Below are 21,354 nucleotides of genomic sequence, written 5' to 3'. Positions count from 1 at the left end.
GCTGGGTGCTGAGAAAACCTCAGATTGGGGGAAGGGGGGACAGTTGCTGGGTAGGTGGGTGGGAAGAATGCCAGGTTAAATTACAACCGTGGGAAAGATGAACCAGTGAGCAAATACTGAAAAGCATTTCTCATAAAATGCCCACTTCATGACAGATGAGTGGGGGGAACTGTTTTGTGGAGAGCATAAAAGCAGCAGTATCTCTGCTTTGTTTTTCTTAATTGGTGGGCCTTGAATCACAGGCTTCTTAGAGAAATAATTAGCATAAACGGGAACTTCCATTGATCCTCAATTTCCTAGAGAGGTGGTAACTAAGAAAGTCAACTGGCTGTTGGAGAGATAACTCGGGATTCCAGGTGCTACAAACCCGAGGGAAAGGATTTCCAGGAGGTAGTTCAGGTGCATGAGGGTGAAGTCAGGACACCAGGCCCGTTTCCAGGGATGGCAGCCCCCAAGCCCATCTCCCCTTCATTCGCTTTGAATTCCACACCCTATCGCTTCTGTATGTTATCTTACAAGATCCATTCAACAAATGTTCATTTCTCCTCCAAGCTTTTGCCACCCAAGTCACAAGAAACGTTTTCCAACTGCTATCAGTTGTCCAAGAGAGAAAAGAACTTTCAGGAGTCCTTGTCAGATGCAGCAAGAGCATTGCCGGAGCTCTGGGGCTCTGAGTTGCTCTACGTCCATATATTTTTCTAAATTCTTCCCGACTACACCAGAGTAGGTTCCTTCTCAAACCCTATCGCTACACTAACTGCTGGGAACTTAGTCCAAGTTCCTCCTTTATCTTCTGTTCACTAGGGACAGGTGCCGAGTCCGAGCCCCTTCTTAGACGCCAGGTTTAGACGGAGAAGCCATGAAAAGTGGTGGGTGTATAAGGATGAGTCTTTATTGCAGAAGCCAGTGGCCATATAGCCACCAGACAAAACAGTTCTTCACAGCCAAGACCACAGCCACAGCCATACACAGGCTGCTCAACAAAGACATCTTTCCCACAAAGCAGTAGCACCCGAATAGCCTCTGTACCTACAGCTATTATCTGAGCAGCCGCATGCTGCCTCTAAACTCCCCGCCTCATATCACAGCGGTATCTGAAGTCTCTGGCTCAGCAGCTTCTCCTGTCTCCCCTGCCCAGTGTCTGGAGCCTCACATAGTAACTACCTCGGAGCTTCTCTCTCAGCATACTGGCTGGTTAACATGGTAGGTATAGCTGAGTTCTCTGTGAGCTCTCAGCCTTACACGGAACAGTACCAGAGCTCAGCTCAGGCTCTTCTCTCCTCTCTCGCTCATGAGCTGGTCAGTACCAGGTATTCTACTCCTTAAACAAAGAAGGCTAGTTACCAACCATGACATAAGTCATTTTGGCTACAGAAGGGCACCGCGTACCGTGAGGTCGCTGTGGCCTTGCAGCTGTGTTCAGAGTGGCCTTGGCCGTTCAGCATACGACCAGCAAGGCCTCCACACTCTCATTAGCCTTGGCTATCCCGGGACTTTGGCGTGGCCCACGGTCCTTTACCTTCTTCAGAAGGTGGACTTTGCACTTCTGCTTCCTCAAGATAAAAAGCATGCCAGAGCAGGTGATGCTGACATCAGAAAGGAGTGCTTCGTATGGCCTGTTCCCTCCCCGTGGCTCCCATTCATTTTCACCACCTGCAGAGGTTTCCCGCCCACAGGAGAAGCCCAGGCGGAAGGCTGCCCCTCAGGTGCTGTCCCCGTGGCTGATTCGTGGTGAGGCGGTGACTGGCTGGAGACTCTGTGTACAGCAGGCAGCATGGCTGTCGGGACTGCTGCTTAGAGGAAGAGCAGCAGACTTTTGGAATGCTTTTGACAGTCCAACTTGGAGTTGCTGCCAGCCATGACCGTTATGTCAAGGGCTGTGTCAAACTGAGGTCATGGGGGCCCTGACTGGCATGCTCAGTGGTTAGAGCATCAGCCTGCGCACCAAAGGGTGGCAGGTTTGATTTCTGGTCAAGGGCATGTACCTGGGTTACAGGTTCAATCTCCACTCTAGTCAGGGTACATGCAGAGGTAACCAATCGATGTGTCTCTCACATCATTTCTCTCTCTCTCTCTCTCTCTCTCTCTCTCTTTCTCCTCCATTCCCTTTCTCCCTTCTACTCTCTTTTAAAAAATCAATGGAAAAATATCCTTGGATGAGGATTAACAACAACAACACACACACACACACACACACACAAACAAAAAAACAAAAACCTGAGGTCATGGGGTATAACAATAATGCCTTTGCAAGGGGCCTGGAATGCCCAAAACCTCAAGTCTCAACACTCGGGTAAGGACTCCATCTGGACACCGATATGAGCAGGACCTCTGCCCCTTGTGGGCTATGAGAACTGAGAGCTCCAACCACCCAGCGCTGGAGCTTGTCTGTACCATGGGTCACGCTAGGAGCCCTGCCAGACTTCCACTCCACCAGACACGTGCTGCCACTCAGCCACCTGGTTGAGGCCAATGCCCGCCTTTCCACCTGCCATCCTCACCAGCGACAGGGACTTCACACTGGACCCTCGCTCTGCTCACCTCTATCTCGAAGCTCCCCCTCTGTGTGTCCTCCACGTGTGACTCTACTGGCTTATTGGGGAGGTCTCCCCTGATAAACCTGGCACCGTGGAAAGACACACACGTGTGTGAGTGACTCCTTTCAGGGATGCTCCCTTGCTCACAACAACTGTTCTGCTGGTCAGACGCGTTTGTAATCAAACATGTCCTATATGTATCCCATCTTTTCCTTCTGAGCTCACAGTGTCAACTGAGAATGCAAATGGCCAGACTTGGTTCAGAACCTTCTAATTTGATGAATTAAGTAGAAAACAAACTTGTTTGAAATTGACTGCTTAAAAATTGTTAGACTATTCAAAAATACTAAAAAATTGGACTAGGCTACTTAAAAATAATGCATTGCCTTCCCAGAGATTACAAAAATAAGCTTTGTGTAAATCATATCAATATCGGATTTTTCCCTCCTTCAGTGGTTCCCCTTCACGCATTTTATAAGTAGAGCTTTAACCACTCCTAGAAATTTAGAATCATGACAGAAAGTGAAGAAAGCTGGCTACTGAGACCACTTTCCAATGAACCAGAGTTCTGAGACTGAAGAGATTATTTGCTCTTATTGTGAATGATCGTTTAGGGGTCCCTTGTTATCATTAAAACTTTGAAATTGAAATCCAATTCAGAAATAGGAGCAAAACATCTTAGGTGAAAAAAGATGATGTCTTCACCTATTTTAATCAGCAAAAATGTGGGGGGGGGGGGGGAATAAAATTAAAGCCAGTAATTGCTCTGTTATTTAGTGTTGAATTTTGCTTCTGAAAGTTACAATGTCAGGGAACTGATTTTAATATAACTTTTCGGGAAACAGAGTTTAGTTTAAATAATGCCTTTAAAATTTAAAGTATCCATAGATTTTTTTAAAGCACATTTGATGCTACTGTGCCACTGTGTGAGTTCATGATAACAGGTCTAGTAAGATGGGATGACATTTGAATCATGACAATACTTGATGTGCCTCTCTAATACATTTTTATTCACAAGCTAAAGGTGCCATTTCTGAGAAAATGTTAATCTAATTATCACTCTGCATTCCCCTTTTCATTTTTCTAGTTGAATAGTCAGTAGTAGCAAGTTGGCATGAGGTTATGAAACATGTCCATACTCAGAGCATCTTGAGAATATGGCCGTGGGCCTTGTGCTGGGCCACTGGCTTTCATCTGCCCTTCAGAACTGTGCTGTGGCGTCATGACATTGTTTCATGATGGTGGAACCTCAGTAGTTCTAGTTAACTCAATTTTGCCAGCTGTCATGGAAAGCTGGAGAAAAAAAAAAAAAACGCTGACATGATCTTATTTGTGAAAACGTATAGTTTGATGTCTAAAAGCTTATAAAATAAGTGTTCTTATCATATATTTAACCAGTAGATAGGGGAGGGGCATGGCTCGGGATAAGAAGCTACACCCCCAGAGGGCTTTTTTTTTTTTTAAGAAAAATTAAAATAGACTTCTCCAGGACACCTGGTTCCACCCTGACAGGCCTGGGTGTGGTGAGAGGGACTTCGTGTTGTCAAACATTTACTCAGGCTGTTTACAAGGCCCTCAGAATGGGGCAGAAGCTAGAAATGAACAAGGCGACTTAGTGAATGAGGACATAAGCTTGCTGCGCTGTCTCTGTGGTCCGTTCAACTATGAGTTTGGGCACCTCGTGCAAAGCCTGCGGAAGCAAGAAGCCCCACATTCCGGCACCCACGGGAGGGTTATTTAAATCAAATGCAGCGCCTGTGCCTCATTTAATGGAGAGTCAGCTTCTGTAATGGTGCCTATGGAAGGCTGAGTCTTGAGATGTCAGATCTTCCATTTTTTTCTAGAGAAATCAAAGGCTGGAATTTTATGTAAAATTTCTCAATCTTTGCAACTAATTTTTAAATGTTTACTCATTTCGTGGGCCAGACTAAACATCCCATGTTTAGTTGTGTGCACTCTCTGGCTTAGGAGGTGTGAGGCCTGCTCCTGCCCTCAGGAGAGGCAACAATGCCTGTGATATTAGCTGGGAAGTGACCGATCCCGGCGGGCAGAGGGGTGCCAAAGACCTGCAGCGGGGGCAGCGAGGAAGAGTCCACAGAGGAAGAGGTGCTGAAGGTGGGATTTAGAGGTGGGTCAGTGAGGGAATCCTGCCCGGGTGGGAAGCACAGGTTGGTCCTGGTGAACTGCAATGGTTCAGTGTGCTCCAGCCTTGGGCTAAGGAAATGTCCCAAGTAAAGGGTCTTCATGAGCACCCTCACCCACAGAAAACCTCCCCAGATTTTGGAAACAGCCTAAGTGCCTATCAGTAGATGAGTGGATTAAAAAACTGTGGTACAAATTACACAATGGAATACTACGCTGCGGTAAAAAAGAAGGAACTCTTGCCATTTGCAACAGCATGGATGGAACTGGAGAGCATTATGCTAAGTGAAATTAGCCAGTCAGAGAAAGATAAATATCACATGATCTCACTCATTTATGGAATATAATGAACAACATAAACTGATGAACAAAAACAGATCCAGAGACAGAGAAGCATCGATCAGACTGTCAAACCTCAGAGGGAAGGTAGGGGAGGGCAGGGGTAAGGGGGAGAGATCAACCAAAGGACTTATATGCAAGCATATAGGCCTAACCAATGGACAAAGACAACAGGGGGGTGAGGGCATGAGTTGGGGGGGATGGTAATGTGAGGATAAGGACACATATGTAATAACTTAATCAACAAAAAATTTAAAAATAGATAAAGAGAAATCTAAAAAAAAAAAATTAAAAAGATTTTCTATTATAAAAAGAAGAAGAAGAAGAAAGAAAACCTCCCCAGAGAACTGTACAAATTGTGCAAGGTAGGATAAAAGAAACTATGAACATTTGAAATGATTTTAAAAAGCAACTTTAAGCACTGCCCATCCTTAACAGCCGCAGTGGAGCAGTCACTGTTCCAAAGGTAGTCAGTACCCTTTTTTATTGGGAGTTACTGGGCTGAGAAGAAAAGCCTCACACATCTTAAAGGTTAGTCTTTTCAAGCAAATACGTTGAGCCCTTTTCCATCTTAGAGATGTGCTTGGTTAGGCCCGGGTGTGTCCAGAGAGCCAGATGTCCTTTCACATAGGCCTCAGCTTGTGGCCTTTCTCTCTGAGCATGACATCACTCTAAGTGCTATTTTAGGACAGAGGGACTTTGTATCTGCAAAGTCAGGTAAACCTTCATGAGACAGAGCATGTAATTGGCTCTCTTCGTTGTTCTTTTAAAAGGAAATGTGACTGCCTCCAGGGACAGAGCCCCAGTCTGCTCACTAAAGTGCGGATGACAGCAGCCACTCTACTCACCAGCCCAAGCATCACAATGTCTTGCCTTTTTTCTTTCTGAAGCCTTAGAAGGTCGCCTGATAAGGAAGGTCATGACCTCTAGGGAGATGAGGTTGTACTCAGGTCATTGAGAAATTAGTTCTGTGTCAACTCTTTTCTTCTAGATGTGCCAATGAAAGAGATATGTATGTGCAAAAAAAGAACTAATAGGCCATCCATTTTCCATGTGCAGTAGATGATGCATTCAAACAGTTGTTGGGAAATAAGACTCCAAGAATCTTAATAGCTGGATTTACAGTTAGTAACATGGACATGAGGTATAGATGTTAATGTTGAGGTAACATAGTTAATGTTGACAAAAATGCAAGCACAGCATGGTAAGTGTTTATCACAGTACCTGGTATATAGTAGGTGTCAGTAATGTTAGTTCTCCCATTTGACCTTCCCTCTCCCATTAGAGTTGATTTTAGTCAGGGTTTTTTATCATGTATTTTCTTTTTTATTCTCTTTTAAAGAGCAATTTGAGGAAGCTGAGGCAATGTATCAGGCTGCAATAAAGAACTGAGTAGAAAGCTCAGGCTTAAACATGAACCACAGCATGGCCTTAGTCAAGCCTGGTCAGTGAGATGAAGGGAAACTGTTTTGTTAATATCAGGTAACATTGATCACTGATCAGGTCTATCTATGAAGAAAATGACAGTGACCCAAACAATGCCTCAGAAGTAAAATACACGGGGCTCGGCAGGAAGCTCACACTGGTGACAGCTGCAATGTACTGTGGGACTGTGACTTCTCTAGATCTTCAAGTTCAGCTCAGTAAAATGCACCCAGCCATGTGACCATACCTCTAAGGCAAACTCTGCAGGACATGGGAAGTGCTCTTGATGATTTAGGAAGCAGTCATCTGCTGTTAGTACCATTTATACACATTTTTAAATCCATGATCTTGTAATGCACCCCCACAGAGTTACAGAACCTGGTCACGGTACACGGCTAGACACTAGTTTCCACAGATTATACAAATCTTCATACCTTTTTCTCTTTCCTTATTTAAAATACCTTATGGAAGCAATATGATCATTGGTCAGATGCTATTGTATGGCAGGTGCTATATAAAATACACTTATTTCATCTTATTTAATGTAAAATCTCTTGGGCAAAAATTCTTTTTTATGATCTATGCAGAGCTCCATATACTGTTGGCAGGCAATGAATGCTTATAAATAATGAAAATAAAGATGTCAAGTTTAATGCAAGAGAATGGTTTTATTCACATTGACTAATGGACTGGCTGCCTGCAGTAGACTGTAGTTTTAATTATTTTTTCAGTAGGACAAATTCAAACAAGTTTTATTTTCTTTTTCCTACTTTTTTAAAGAGCAATTTGAGGAAGCTGAGGAAATTTATGAGGCTTAGAGTAAAGGATTGTCTAGAAAGCCCAAACTTAAACGTGAATCACATTTGAAGCACTTCTGTTTTCTAGAAAGTAAGTTATATCATGAATTATTTTAAAGCTGAGCTGCCCATTTGTGCATATAAAATTGCTCAATGTTTTTCCTACTCATCTATAAGCAACATAATACAAACTAGGAGTTACACACATTAAGAAATTAAAAACCAAAATGCTAAAGAGAAAAGCCTGATCTTCTTCCTTCTACTCCAACCCACTATTGGCTCTACTTATCTTGCCAACAATACACTTTCTCTTTGCCTTTGTGTTTACATATTTATGAAGTTCCCCCAATTCCTCCCCTGCCACCTGTTGCATGCAAATTTGTCAGTGAGGCATCTCTTGTCTCCTGCCAGTCAAACTTGCCTTCTAAGGCAACATGTCTGGAAAAATTATAGTACGAAGAATAAACATTCCTTAGGGAAGTGTATATCAAGCACAGTTATCCCAGTTCAGAAATCTCTCTAGGAAGTTTTTTTAACGGAGGCTATCTAGACTAGAGAGACCTGATTCTGTTTCTCACTCCGAACTTCTCTTACCCTGGGGATCTTTGTCAAGGTACTAAACCTTTTATGCTTTAGCTTCTGTATCCCAGAAGCATAACTTTGTCTATTCATTTTATCTCATAATTCAAAGGGGTTTTAGGTAGCTATGTAATTTTTAAATACTTGCTAGGATCACATATGCAAGTGTTTTAACCTATATGTTGCACTAGACAAATGAAAGGTACTGTTATAATTATATGGTTAAAAGTCCGATTAAAGATCTTGCTGGTGTCGCTCAGTGGTTGAATGTTGACCCATGAACCAAGAGTTCACTGGATTGAATCCCAGTCAGGGCACATGCCCAGGTTGTAGGCTCCATCCCAGTAGGGGGCATGCAGGAGGCAGCCGATTGATGTTTCTCTATCATTAATGTTTCTATCTCTCTTCCTCTCTTTCTAACATCAATAAAAACATGTTTTCTTAAATGCTTAACACTAAAAAAAAAAAACTTAAAAAATACTGTTAAAGTAAATATCACTAAAATAAAATTTTAGCTTTAGAAGTTTCAAACTTTAATTGACACACATTGATTAAAAGCAATATCTTCAAATATATTTGCTAAGTATAGTAACTTAAAAAGTCCCTTGGAAGTGGCTGCACAATGATTTTCTTTCTCAATAGATGCATATATTTGAATAAATGAGTCATAGATAATCGCAAAATGTCATATCAGCTAGCATGTTGGCCTACAAAAATGTTTACTAAAACACCTCAAAAAGCAAACAAGACATTTTAATTTTTATTAATTATATTATCAGGTACATAATTTTATTATACATAAAAACTATTGTCATCATTACTATTGTTGCTTTACTATTGTCATATTGGAGGATAGAAGTATATAGTAAAATGGTCTTAAGCAATGGCAAGGAGAAAAATTTAAAGAGCAAGCTAATTTACAAACTGAGTAATTGATGGTACGGCTCTATAATAATGAGGAAAAACGATATGCCAGAGAGAGATTGAAGAATTTCAGTGTTTTATAAATAAGGACTGTTCTGATCTTCAACTCATAAGAGGTGAGAAGCTCTCCAGAGAAGGCAGTGCCCGTTACCAGCTGTCCATCGAACCCAGCCTCAGTCATCACGGCCATGGTGACCCTGAGGAGACTGCCGGTCACGGAGAGAAAGCATAGCTGCTGAAAAACGGCACAAATGACAAAATGCCTCTTCTTCGCTTTGCAAGTTGCTTAGAGGCCTTAGCATTGCCTGTCCACTTTTTAATTAAACATTAATCAGAGGAGATGTGCTCTTAGGATATTTGCTAATTTCATCTATTTGGATGGTACTGATTTCCTTACTCAAGGAGAATAATATAAAAAATATTATAAATGTTATCCTAACTAATGACTGGTTAGAACATGGGGTTAATGAAGCCAAAGCTGGAATGAATTCCCATATGGCACTGGCCACTTTTAACAATGCAGTAGACAAGGATGGTAGAGAGCTCAGATTAAGTCTACCCTCCTTGATGGATTGACTCTGGTCCGTGTTGGTAGCTCAGCAAGGCAGGCACTGTTATACACAAAGGGAGACATCATGAACTTTTTCTTAAACCTTTCTCTAGACATAATCTCAAAGACCATGTTGGCACATGATTCAATCCCTGGACAGTCCTCCCTAATTCTAAATTTAGACCTTTTTGAAATGTAGCTTATTTTTAAAAAGGAATTTTATGCTCTGTTCTTAAAACTCAGCACGCCACAGGTGGCGCCTAGAGGGACTATGCTATCATCGCCCTCAGTCACCCATGGGAGCGCTAAGTTACAACAGTGGCAGCGTTTGCCAATTTACCAGGAAGCTGTGGCACCTCAGCCTTCTCACGGGGACTCCATGCTGGTGGGTGGAAGGCCACCACACATTTTTTTTTAAAGGAAAATGGGAACTGGGGAAATGAGTATAGCATATGACATATGGAGGCTTTGATAAGCCTCAAAACAGAACCAGGATAACGACAGTATATCCATTTTATAAAGATTAGTGTGCCACTCATGTTAGATCCATTTGCCAAAATCACAAAACTGCTTTTTGATCTCATAAAAAATATTTTATGGTAAGGTCTTTCTTGTCATTAGAAATGCAATCAATGAAACTTTTCTTACACGGTTGCTGTGTGAAAAACATTAAAAAATTATTTAGCACTATGGCAGTAGGTCATGATTTGACATACTTAGTTAACTTTTTATTTAAAAGTGCAAGCCATTTCTGTAAGTTTCTTTTGGCCAAACTTGCTAGATACACACACAAACACACACACACACAACTATAAACTGTGGTACATACAGCAATAGTTGCTGAAATTTCTTGTCAGAAAAACAAATACAACGTACTATATGTACATTATATATACAAATATATAAACAAATATAACATATAATATATACATTAAATGTATACATCTTATATAGTAACTAGAGGCCCATGGCACGAAATTCGTGCACCAATTGGCACATGATTCAATCCCTGGACAGTCCTCCCTAATTCTAAAATTAGACCTTTTGAAATGTAGGATATTTGTAGGATAATACAAATAAGGACTGTTCTGATCTTCAACTCATAAGAGGTGAGAAACTCTCCAGATAAGGCAGTGCCCGTTACCAGTAGTCCATCGAACCCAGCCTCAGTCATCATGGCCATGGTGAGCCTGAGGAGACTGCCAGTCAAGGAGAGAGAGCATAGCTGCTGAAAAATGGTACAAATGACAAAATGCTTCTTTCTTAACAGATGTATATATTTGAATAAATGAGTCACTGATAATCTCAATGTCATATCAGCTAGCATGTTGGCCTACAACAGTGATGGCGAACCTTTTGAGCTCGGCGTGTAAGCATTTTGAAAAACCCTAACTTAACTCTGGTGCCGTGTCACATATAGAAATTTTTTTATATTTGCAACCATAGTAAAACAAAGATTTATATTTTTGATATTATTTTATATATTTAAGTGCCATTTAACAAAGAAAAATCAACCAAAAATGAGTTCGTGTGTCACCTCTGACATGCGTGTCATAGGTTCGCCATCACTGGCCTACAAAAATGTCCACTAAAACACCTCAAAAATCAAACAAGATGTTTTGATTTTCCCAATGTCTCCCTTCAGGGACACTTTATTTGGTGAGGTAATAACAAAGTGTATGAAATTCATGCACTGGGGGGGTGTCCTTCACCCCAACCTGCACCCTCTCCAATCTGGGACCCCTCTAGGGATGTCCAACTGCCCGTTTAGGCCTGATCCCAGTGGCAGTCGGACATCCCTATCACAATCCAGGACTGCTGGCTCCTAACTGCTCACCTGCCTGCCTGCCTGATTGCCTCTAACTGCATCTGCCTGCCAGCATGATCACCCCCTAATCACTCCCCTGCCAGCCTGATCAACGCCTAACTGCTCCCCTGCTGGCCTGATTGCCCCAAACTGCCCTCCCCTGCAGGCCTGGTCCACCCCAACTGCCCTCCTTACAGGCCTGGTACCTCCCAACTGCCCTCCCCTGCCGGCCATCTTGTGGTGGCCATCTTGTGTCCACATTGGGGCTGCCATCTTGTGTGTTGGGTGATGGTCAATTTGCATATTACCTCTTTATTATATAGTATATATAGTATACTAGAGGCCCGGTGCACAGATTCATGCATCAGTGGGGTCCCTCGGCCTGGCCTGCTCTCTCTCATAATCCAGGGCCCCTCAAGGGATGTTGGAGAGCCGGTTTCAGCCCAATCCCCACAGGCCAGGCCAAGGGACCCCACCGGTGCACGATAGGAGCCGGGGAGGGACATGGGAGGGCTCTAGGGCATGTCTGGCCCATCTCACCCAGTCCCAATCAGCCAGACCCCAGCAGCAAGCTAACCTACGAGTTGGAGCATCTGTCCCCTGGTGGTCAGTGCACATCATAGTGACTGGTCCAACGGTCAGTCAGACACTTAGCATATTAGGCTTTTATGACATAGGATAGTTAGTATATGCATATAAAATATAGATATTATAGTGTAATATAGTGGACCTAAGGCATTTTCCCAATGCCTCTCTTCAGGGACACTTTATTTGGTGAGGTAATAACAAAGTGTCTTCTAAGCCAAGGTCAGTGTGGTTTTGCAGGCTCAGGTTTTGGCCATGATGGGTCAGGCAAAAGCTGAAAGATGCTCAATCACACTGTGTCAGAGGACGCTGGGAGCCTCAAATACTACAGGCAATCTACAGGCAGCACAAGTGAGCACCACGATAAGAAAGCCCCTCTTGGCAGTGTGTTTGAACTCAAAATTAGAAAAATAAGTGACATAAATAATTCATGAATTTGCACATTGAAAACACTGCACAATCCTGAATATTGTCAATTGGCAAATTATTCTCTCTTGTGGAAGCTTTTCACAGATAAACTTTCAATCTTAGATTTCCATTTGAGGTATCACTTCCAGCTCACCGCTGAGCTGAAGATTTTATGTGGCATTATCTCATCTTGTCCTCAGTGATCTCTATAATAAATAAAAACTAACATTTGTGCACAATGTGGCTTGTCATCTTCTTGTTGATACATTTAATCTTGATTACAATCCTTCAAAGCAGGTGAACCACCTATGGTAGAAGCTGTTATTACTTGTCTCAATTGTAAAAGCCACGCAAGCAATAAATTCACAAATTCAACAAACATTTTGAACGTCTGTTATGTACTAGACACTGTGTGGGTACCAAGAATTGCATAATAAGAATTTAAAAAAAAAAAAACACTGCCTGTGTCTTTGTGGAGCCTACAGTCCAGAGAAGGAAATAGATGTTGAACAAGTCATCACAAAACCAATGTAGAGTTATAGCCATGCTCTCTGATGTCATTAAGGGTGGCAAGGTCCCTAAGGAGCATATCATCAGGGGACTGGAGTGGTGTGAGAGGTCAGCTGTTCTAGTGGAGTGATATGGAGGTTAGGCTGGGTGATGAATAGAAGTTTAGGGAAAAGAGGCAACAAAATAGTGCACACAAAGGCCCTGCGGCAGCAGTGGGTGGCCTGTCTGAAGAATAAGCGTGCACGAACAGGACATAATATGAGATGGGGCCGCAGAAGTTGCTGGGAGAATCTTTGAGATTTTAAGGAGAAGAGCGACAGTCAGATTTGTGCTTTGAAGGGATCTCTGGCTGTAGGAGGGAGGGGCAGGGAATGCTGGCTGCAGAGTGGGCAAAAGGGACCTGTGAGGAGGCTGTTGGAGGGTCCCGATGGACATGGATCAGAGCAAAACATCCAACCCCAAATCTTGTTTTCTTTCAACTCTATCACATGACCTCCCTGTCACCAATCTGTAAATGGGAAACCTAAGAGTACAGGGAAATTGTTCTGTCAGGGCCAGGTGATTTCTCAATGAGAAAGTCAAGAAGAATGAAGAATGTGAGTGTTTTGATTCTCACCCCACTGTGCTATCTGACATACCATGCCAGCTAATACGTAAGAATAAGAAGTAAGCGTTTATTGTTTTAGCACGTTTTACTTACTATGCTTTCACTCTGTCTTAATTTGCAACTCCTGAGCTTTTGTTCACAAACAGTAACTCACTAAAAAAGCAAAACCTCCCTGACAAAGTTCTGGAAGAAACATTTAATTGAGTCAAGGCAATAAGTTTATGAATGAATATCAATACCCTGATCTTTAAGCATATGCAGTAAAATCTAACTTCATTGGCATGTTTGTCTGATGAATCTTATCGTTAATTGACATGATAGTTTAACTTGGTTTTCAGTTTATTATTTAGGATCCCATGGGACCTCCTATTCAGCTTTCTCTTTGTTTGCCTACGAAAGCCTCCTTTCCAGCTCGACTGATCCCTACATGTGCGTTGGGCATTTCTCCCTCTGTGCCTGCACATGTCCTTTCAATAGCCCACCACACCCTGACTTCATTGCACCCATCCACGAAGATGCACCCTGTTCCTTCCTCTCTTGGGAGGCTTTCCCTGACCAGTGCAGCTACTCTTTCCTTGCTTCTTCTGGACTCTGCAAACACTTACTGTCTATGCCAGTAATTTGAAAGTCAATCTATTGAGTTGTGGTGTTAGGTCTCCTTGAGTACATTTTATGTCTCCTACTAGATTGGAAGTTCTTTGAGGAGACAGACTGCTTCTTTCTATATTTATGACACTGCATTTTGCATCTGGTAGGGGTTTAATATTTACAGCACAAAATAAAAGGTGTACAGTCTGCTCATTGATCATTTGCAGTCAGACACACCTTGTGTTTTTCTTTCATTAGGCAAATCCCGTAATTGGAATCTGTGATATCTGAAGATCACACCAATTGTATTTTGGATCAAATTCCAGGTGATATAATTGTGGATGAAAATGAAAAAAAAATGACTTAAAATATTGAAAATCAAGTGCAAAGATAGTTGGAAAAATTAATTTAATGTGAACCCTCAATAGCGATGATAATGTCAAATTTGAGGTAGAAATTACCTGGATGTTCTTTTATCTGGTAAACATTTTCAATACCAGTCTTCTTAATTTCTTATTACTAACACAATTTTATTATAAACCTATAAGTATATATGTTGTATGTTACTAAAATTATAAAGACGTTGCTTTGAAATAAAGGTATCTGCTGATTGACCAATGAATCAAATGATCATTATATGGAAGAAAAAATACAGAGAGTAAATCATTGAGTTAATACTAACCGCTAAAATGTGTTAGGTACTTAATGTATGACATACACTATCCTAATAACTTTATATGTACTAACTAATTAAAGTTCAGCAACAGCCCTTTAAGATAGGTAATGCGATTAGCTCCATCTTACAAATAAACTAATATACAAAAAGACTACGTAATTTGTCCAAGGTCACACAGCTAATAAGTGACAGAGAAAGATTTGAACCTGGGGTTTTAACTACTGCACTATATTCCTTTTCTGGTTAAATAGTAATTAATCTCAAAAACATGCCTTACAGGTTTATTTTAGCAGTTTCTTTTAAGATCATATTTCTTCACTATTTCTTATTTTAATAAAACTGACCTAATAAACAGGTGAACCAGATTGGCCCTGATTGCCAGCCAGGCCTAGGGACCCTACTCATGCATGAATTTCATGCACTGGGCCTCTAGTGTATAAATAATGGAACAACAAATCAAAGTTTCTCTCTCTCTCCCTCCCCTCTCCCCTTCTCTCTCTCTCTTTCTCTCTCTCTCCCTCACCCCTCTCTCCTTTCCTCTCTCTCTCTCAAATCAATAAATTTTTTTAAAAAATATTTTAAAGTATTGAGCATCTTGTCATGGAGATATAGAAGCATAGACCAGGTGACCAGATTAGTGATGAAATAAAAGATATTACTAAATTGGGTCTTGAGCTGGGTTAGGCAATTATTCTAAGATTCTGTGATAATGAAAAGTGGGGTTTTTTTTACTATATTTTTATTGATTTCAGAGAAGAAGGGAGAGAGAGAGAGAGAGAGAGAGAGAAACATCAGTGCTGAGAGAGAATCATTTATCGGCTGCCTCTATACTAGGGATCGAGCCTGCAATGCCGGCATGTGCCCTACCCAGGAATTGAGCTGTAACCTCCTGGTTCATAGGTTGGTGCTCACCCATTGCGCCACCAGCGGGGCAATGAGAAGATTTTACAGGGCAACGTATTCACAACATTGGATTTGGCAATGACTTCTTGAAGATGGCACCAAAGGCACAGGTAACAAAAGAAAAAATAGACAGATTGGACTTTATGAAAATCAAAAACTTTGTGCATCAAAAGACACTATCAACAGAGTAAAATTTAAAGTGACCCACAAAATAGGAGAACACATTTTCAAATCATCTATCTAAAAGGGGGTTAATATCTAGAAGAGACAGAGAACTCATAGAATTCAACAGGAGAAACAATTCAATTCAAAAACTGGCAAAGAACTTAAATAGACATTTCTTTAAAGAAGATCTACAAATTGCCAATAAGCACATAAAAAGATGCTCACAATCACTACTCATTAGGAAAATGAAAACAAAAGTACAAGAATATACCACCTCACTCACATTAGGATGGCTACTATTAAAAAAAAAGTGGGGATAAGGACACATACGTAATAACTTAATCAAAAAAATTTTAAAAAAAAAAACAGAAAATAACAAGTGTTGGTGAGGATATGGGGAGACTGGAAACTTAGTGCACTGTTGTGGGAACATAAAATATTGTAGCTGCTATGGAAAATAGTATAGCAGTCCCTCAAGAAAATGAAAATAAAATTATAATATGCTCAAGCAACTCCACTTCTGGAATTGCTTCAAAAGAATTGAAAGCAGAGTCACAAAGAGATATTTGCATACCCATATTCATAGCAGCATTATTTATAATCGCTAAGAGGTAGAAGCAACCCAAGTGTTCATCAATGGATGAATGGATAAGCAAAATGTGTATATACATACAATGGAATATTACTCAACCTTAAGCAGGAAGTTTAATTCTGACACAGGCTACTGACATGAATAAACCTTGAGAGCATTATGCTAAGTGAAATAAGCCAGTCACAAAAGGACAAATATTGTAATTCCACTTATTTGAGGTGACCCGACGAGTCAAATTCATAGATACAGAAAGTAAAATGGTGGTTGTGAGGGGATGGGGAGAGGTGAGAAATGATAGCACAACAATATAAAAGTATTTATACTACTGAACTGTATGCTTTAAATGGTTAATTTGGTAAATTTTATGTTAAGTGTATTTTATCACAATAAAAAAAATTGGAAGGAAAAGTTTTTCTTACCAACTCCGTTATAAGCAGTTTTTACAACAGCTGAAAACCACAGTTTTCTTACAGGTCAAGGCCAACAGGAAACAGTGCACTATAATAGAAATCCCCAGAATTCCCTGCAGGCGTCTCAGTCTCTTTGAGTCCACAAGATTAGCTCTGCAGGGAAATTACACATTCCAGCTTCCTACACTGTAGAATCAAAAGCTTGTGCTGGGCATGGCATTTTGGAAAATAATAGTGACTCGTTTTCTACTATTTAAATAATAGTAAATAATACTGATAATTATTGTATTAACCATTTAAATGATTGTTTGTGAAGAGAGTGGTTTACACAGCCCTCTAGTGTTAAAGACAGTTTCTCATTTCCTCATCTGATGATAGTTCTTATGTATTTAGAGCTATAAAGCCACTGGGGAACTAAATCCAGGTCAAGCCCAGGCCTGGGTGAACGTGGGTGAAACCCAGCCCGTCAGGATGGAAGAAATAACCCATTTCCACGTGGACCAGGGCCCCTGTTGTGTTTTCTCTTTCTGTATTTCTTCTCTCCAAAATGATTTAAAACCTTTCTTTTCATTGAACTCTTTGAAGACCATGGCATGGATGTTTAAAAATGAAATTAGCAGTCTGGTCTGCTTTCTGTATCTGGATGCTTAATATCAGAAATCCCTTGCTTTTCTATAAATGAAAGCTGTAATAGTAAGAAGCACCATGATTTGACTGATCACAAATAGAACCATATGGACCAGGAAGCAGTTAGTACACAGCAAGCACAAACCAGCTGGTGTGAACTAAATACCCACTAGAACTTAATTGACTTATTTTTCTGTTCTTCTCAAATGTCAATACTCAAGTTTCACTTTAAATATTATTTTCCATTTCTGAGACTTGTCTTTTTTCTTTTCTTTCTGACCTTTTACTAGTAAATAATCTTGCTTCTTCCTCCCCCCAACTCTTGTTTTTTCCAGAGAAGAACTACACTCGATGACTGTTCTAGTCAAGAGGGCTGAATACTTTGGCTCTATCTAATAAGCGCTATCTTTTGTCCATTTTTCTCCACTCTGACTCAGTACTCCATCCCTGCCCACTCCTAGCCTTCCCCTCCTCTACCCCATTAAAGGACCGGAGACTTTTGTTCTGGTTTCCTTAGCAGTGAGACTGCCACTGGCCCACCCACCCTGGACCAGCAAGCCTTCCCATAGGGAACAGCAGCAAGGGAGAGCTGGTGCTTTCTCTCCCTCAGCCTCTGGGCTGCCCAATGTAAGTGTAAGACTTGGCTGTTCTTTCATTTTGACTTGTCATCTGCGTCAGCAGCTCTCTCTAGCTTAGAAGAGCTCTTGGGAAAGAAACAAAACAGATGGGGCAGAGGATTCTGGGAAGAAGGGGAGAGGTCACCATCAGACTCCCCACCTGGACAACAATTGTAGTGGCGGAACCTCTCAACGGCCACGCTGTGAGTCTGGGTGAGAAAGGTGATGGGGGACTCGCCTTCACATCAGCAAGGACAAAACCAGAGAAGCTGTCCTCTCACTCCCAGGTGAAGATTTCCTCTCTCACATTTCAGGTGCTGCATCTGAGGACATATGATACCAGCCCTGGTGCTGAGCAATTTGCATTTCAGTGGCAGAAGAAGAGCCAGAGCCAACTACAGCCAGCAGAGGCAGGAACCTGGCCGCGCCCTACAGCCTGCCCAAACAGCTTCTCCACAAGTGGCAACACGACCATTTCGAGAGCGGTTTCAGCGGGGCGCCAACGTGGAGACAGGAGGCAAACTGCTGGTGTCCAACCTGGACTTCGGAGTGTCCGACGCGGACATCCAGGAGCTGTTTGCGGACTGCGGGACCCTGAAGAAGGCCGGCGTGCACTACGACCGCTCTGGCCGCAGCCTGGGATCGGCCCACGTGCACTTTGAGCGGAAGGCAGACGCCCTGACAGCCATGCGGCGGTACCACGGCGTCTCCTTGGACGGCCGCCCCATGAACATCCAGCTCCTCACCTCACACGGAGACACGCAGCGCAGGCCGGGACCCAGTGTCAACAGAGGCGGGAGGACTAGGAACCGAAGATCTGGAGGCTTCGGTGGCGGCACCCGCAGAGGCGCCCGCAGTGGCAGCCGGGACAGAGGCGGGCCACCGGCCGGAGTTCCAAGCAGCAGATCTCTGCGGACGAGCTGGATGCCCAGCTGGACGCTTACAACGCGAGGACGGACACCAGCTATAGGCCTGGACAACCTGGCGGGAGAACCTGGCTTCGCTGCTCATCAGCTGAACGCCGTCTGTCTCCGCGTCATTCCTTCCTCGCCGACTCCGTCCACAGCGGGAGACCTGAGAACCACTGTGCTTGTGAATCCTGACCTTGAGCCCGTGTTTTGCTTTCGTTGGTTTGGTTTTATTTCCCTGATCGCGCACCTGTTTTAACTTGCACAAATAAAGGTAAAATCCACAAATCCTTCTTGTCTCCGAAAAGTCTACGTTTCTTTTCCTTCCCACGCTGCTTTGTGTCACCGAGCGGTCTGGCACCCGCGGAGCCGGAGGCGTCTTTCTTTCACGTGGTCTCCTGGGGAGCGGCCGCCGTGACATGGTCCGCATTCCTGGGCGCTGTCCCACACTTGCCCTGAGGGGGGTGCTAGGCAAGCGTTTCCAGCGGCACTCGAATTGATTTCCAAACCTTGTGGGGCGATCCAAAGGTTCGCCATTTTACCCAGCAACCCTAGAACCTCAGCACCCCGGGCGAGCACAAAGTGACAGCCGGTGATGTCCACGGAAACCAAGCGGGCTTATGGGGAGGGAGCAGACCCATTCCAATTTTCCCTGTGCGTGCAGGGTGCGGCAGAGCCCTTCATGACAAGGTCAGTGGTTTCCCTTCAAAGGGTCATCACCCTTCACAGCACAACTCCTCCTGTGGTGTGTACAGGGCTCCTGCTCTCTGCTAGGCTTGCCCCCGGGCCTCTGAGACACCCAGTAGGGGCAAAAGCCCCACTCTAGTGCTGAAGGGATGGTATCTTCCACTTTGGGTCACCTCCCAAAGGCGAAAGGACCCCACACCCACCCCCTCCACCTCACACACACACACACACACACACACACACACACACCACACACACACCACACACATACACACCACACACACACACACACAAATGTTGTTTTATTTCTCCGCACATTTCCTTTTGGCCTTTCCAGAGTCGGAATCCAAAAGCACGTAGGTGTGTGTTTGTGGGAAGCTTCGTGACACTAGGAGAGTCAGCAAGTTCTACTTCATGCCAACATATCCTCTTTCTGACACTCTTCTTGACCAACTGGCCACCCTCAACACTCAACACTGACATCCATGTGTTCCCTCTGGCTATGATGAGAGACTTCCCAAACTCATGTTCACAAACCAAGCAGGAACAGGGAATGCTGACCGTCCATTTTCCAGTGCATGAGGAGTCAGATGGCCGTGCGCTGTCCACCGAGGAGAAGAGCTAGAGCAATGTGTTCTGTAGCTCTGCGTGTGTCTATCTATGCGTTTAGCAGCCATTTCACAAGGGCCGATAACGCGACGGACCGACTGACCGTGGAGTACCCAGTCCTAGGAGACCTGATTTGAATGACAGTGATGAGAGAAACAGAATCTCGAGGTCCAGTCCTCACTTGGGGATTCCTCTTCAGAAGAGGCAACTGCCGCCTTCTACTTTCCCAACGCTTCTCTGACGGAAACGCACCCTCCAGAGACCATATCCATGTGGTAGATGGGGGGGGGGATGGTATGAGGGTTGGTGACAGGCCCTGTTGCCCCTCCTCCTCATGGGTGTGGCAGGTCATGCCCCCAGCCCCTATCTGCTCCCACCCTATCCCGCCCCTCTGAGAGTGCCTGGGGACTCACCCTGGGAATTTCCAAGTAGGCGTGGCTCCATTCTATATAAGGGCGCCTGGTCTCCCCCAAGTCCACAGATTCCAGATAGCAGGGGAGTGCGCTAGACTGAGGCTGGTTCTCCGCTGGGCCTTTGAAGAAGGAAGGACCCAGATGCAGATTTGTGACCTGCTCGAAGTCACCAGTGAGTCCAGGGGTTAGGCCAGCGAGCGAGGTGGGAGCGGTGGGAGGTTTATGGGGGGCACTTGTGCATAAGAGTTAGAAAACCAGCTGCCAGCCTCACCTTGATGCTTCTGGGCATTCCCTTCGCAGGTCCCTGACCAGGCTTCCCACCTCCAGGCCTCGAGGCTTCCCGCACCCACCATGGCCTACAAAATGGACATGTCTGTGGATGACATCATTAAGCTGAACTGGAGCCAGCGGGGCAGCAGGTAAAGGGTAGCTAGGGAGAGGGAATGGAGAAAAGCCTAATGTTTTATTCATTTATGCTTGGTTTCACTTCAGGCTTCATTTATACCTTTCTCTACAATTGCAACCTGGGGATCTGATTCCATTTCTAATTCAGCCTTTAATGTCCACAAATAAAAAAGCACTCATGCGTGAAGCAGTGAGATATATCAAAGTGGGCAAATCCTCCAGTGGAGAGCCAATTGGTGAGTGCTACCAAGAGGAGGCTGGTGTGACCCTCCAGAAACATACCATACTAAAATTCAAATATTCTTTACCTGAAATTCAAATTTAATGGGTGTGCAGCTGCTTGCTTGTTTGTTGTAAATCTGGCGATCCTCCTTCAGCTCAGAACACTCACCCATGTTTGTCCCATGCCATGGAATGATTGGATGGAGAATAGTCAAGTCAGCATGCATTACATTCCTACCGGGAGTCTGGCTCTAGGAATGATATGAAAGAAGTAAGCTACATCACCCATCCTTGTAGGCGTGGGTGCCCAGAGGACTTCACA

The 21,354-nt window shown here is 43.4% G+C and overlaps 1 pseudogene; it reads left to right on the top strand.

The window, feature by feature from the left end:
• The first annotated feature begins 11,966 nt into the window (after positions 1-11,966).
• On the top strand, positions 11,967-18,891 carry LOC139006459 (THO complex subunit 4-like; annotated as a pseudogene).
• The last annotated feature ends 2,463 nt before the right edge of the window (positions 18,892-21,354 follow it).

This window comes from Myotis yumanensis, unplaced genomic scaffold, assembly GCF_028538775.1.
Source record: "Myotis yumanensis isolate MYYU_CA2020_CCGP unplaced genomic scaffold, mMyoYum1.0.hap1 SCAF_3, whole genome shotgun sequence".
Lineage (NCBI taxonomy): Eukaryota > Metazoa > Chordata > Mammalia > Chiroptera > Vespertilionidae > Myotis > Myotis yumanensis.
This window is presented reverse-complemented; position numbering and strand designations above follow the sequence as displayed.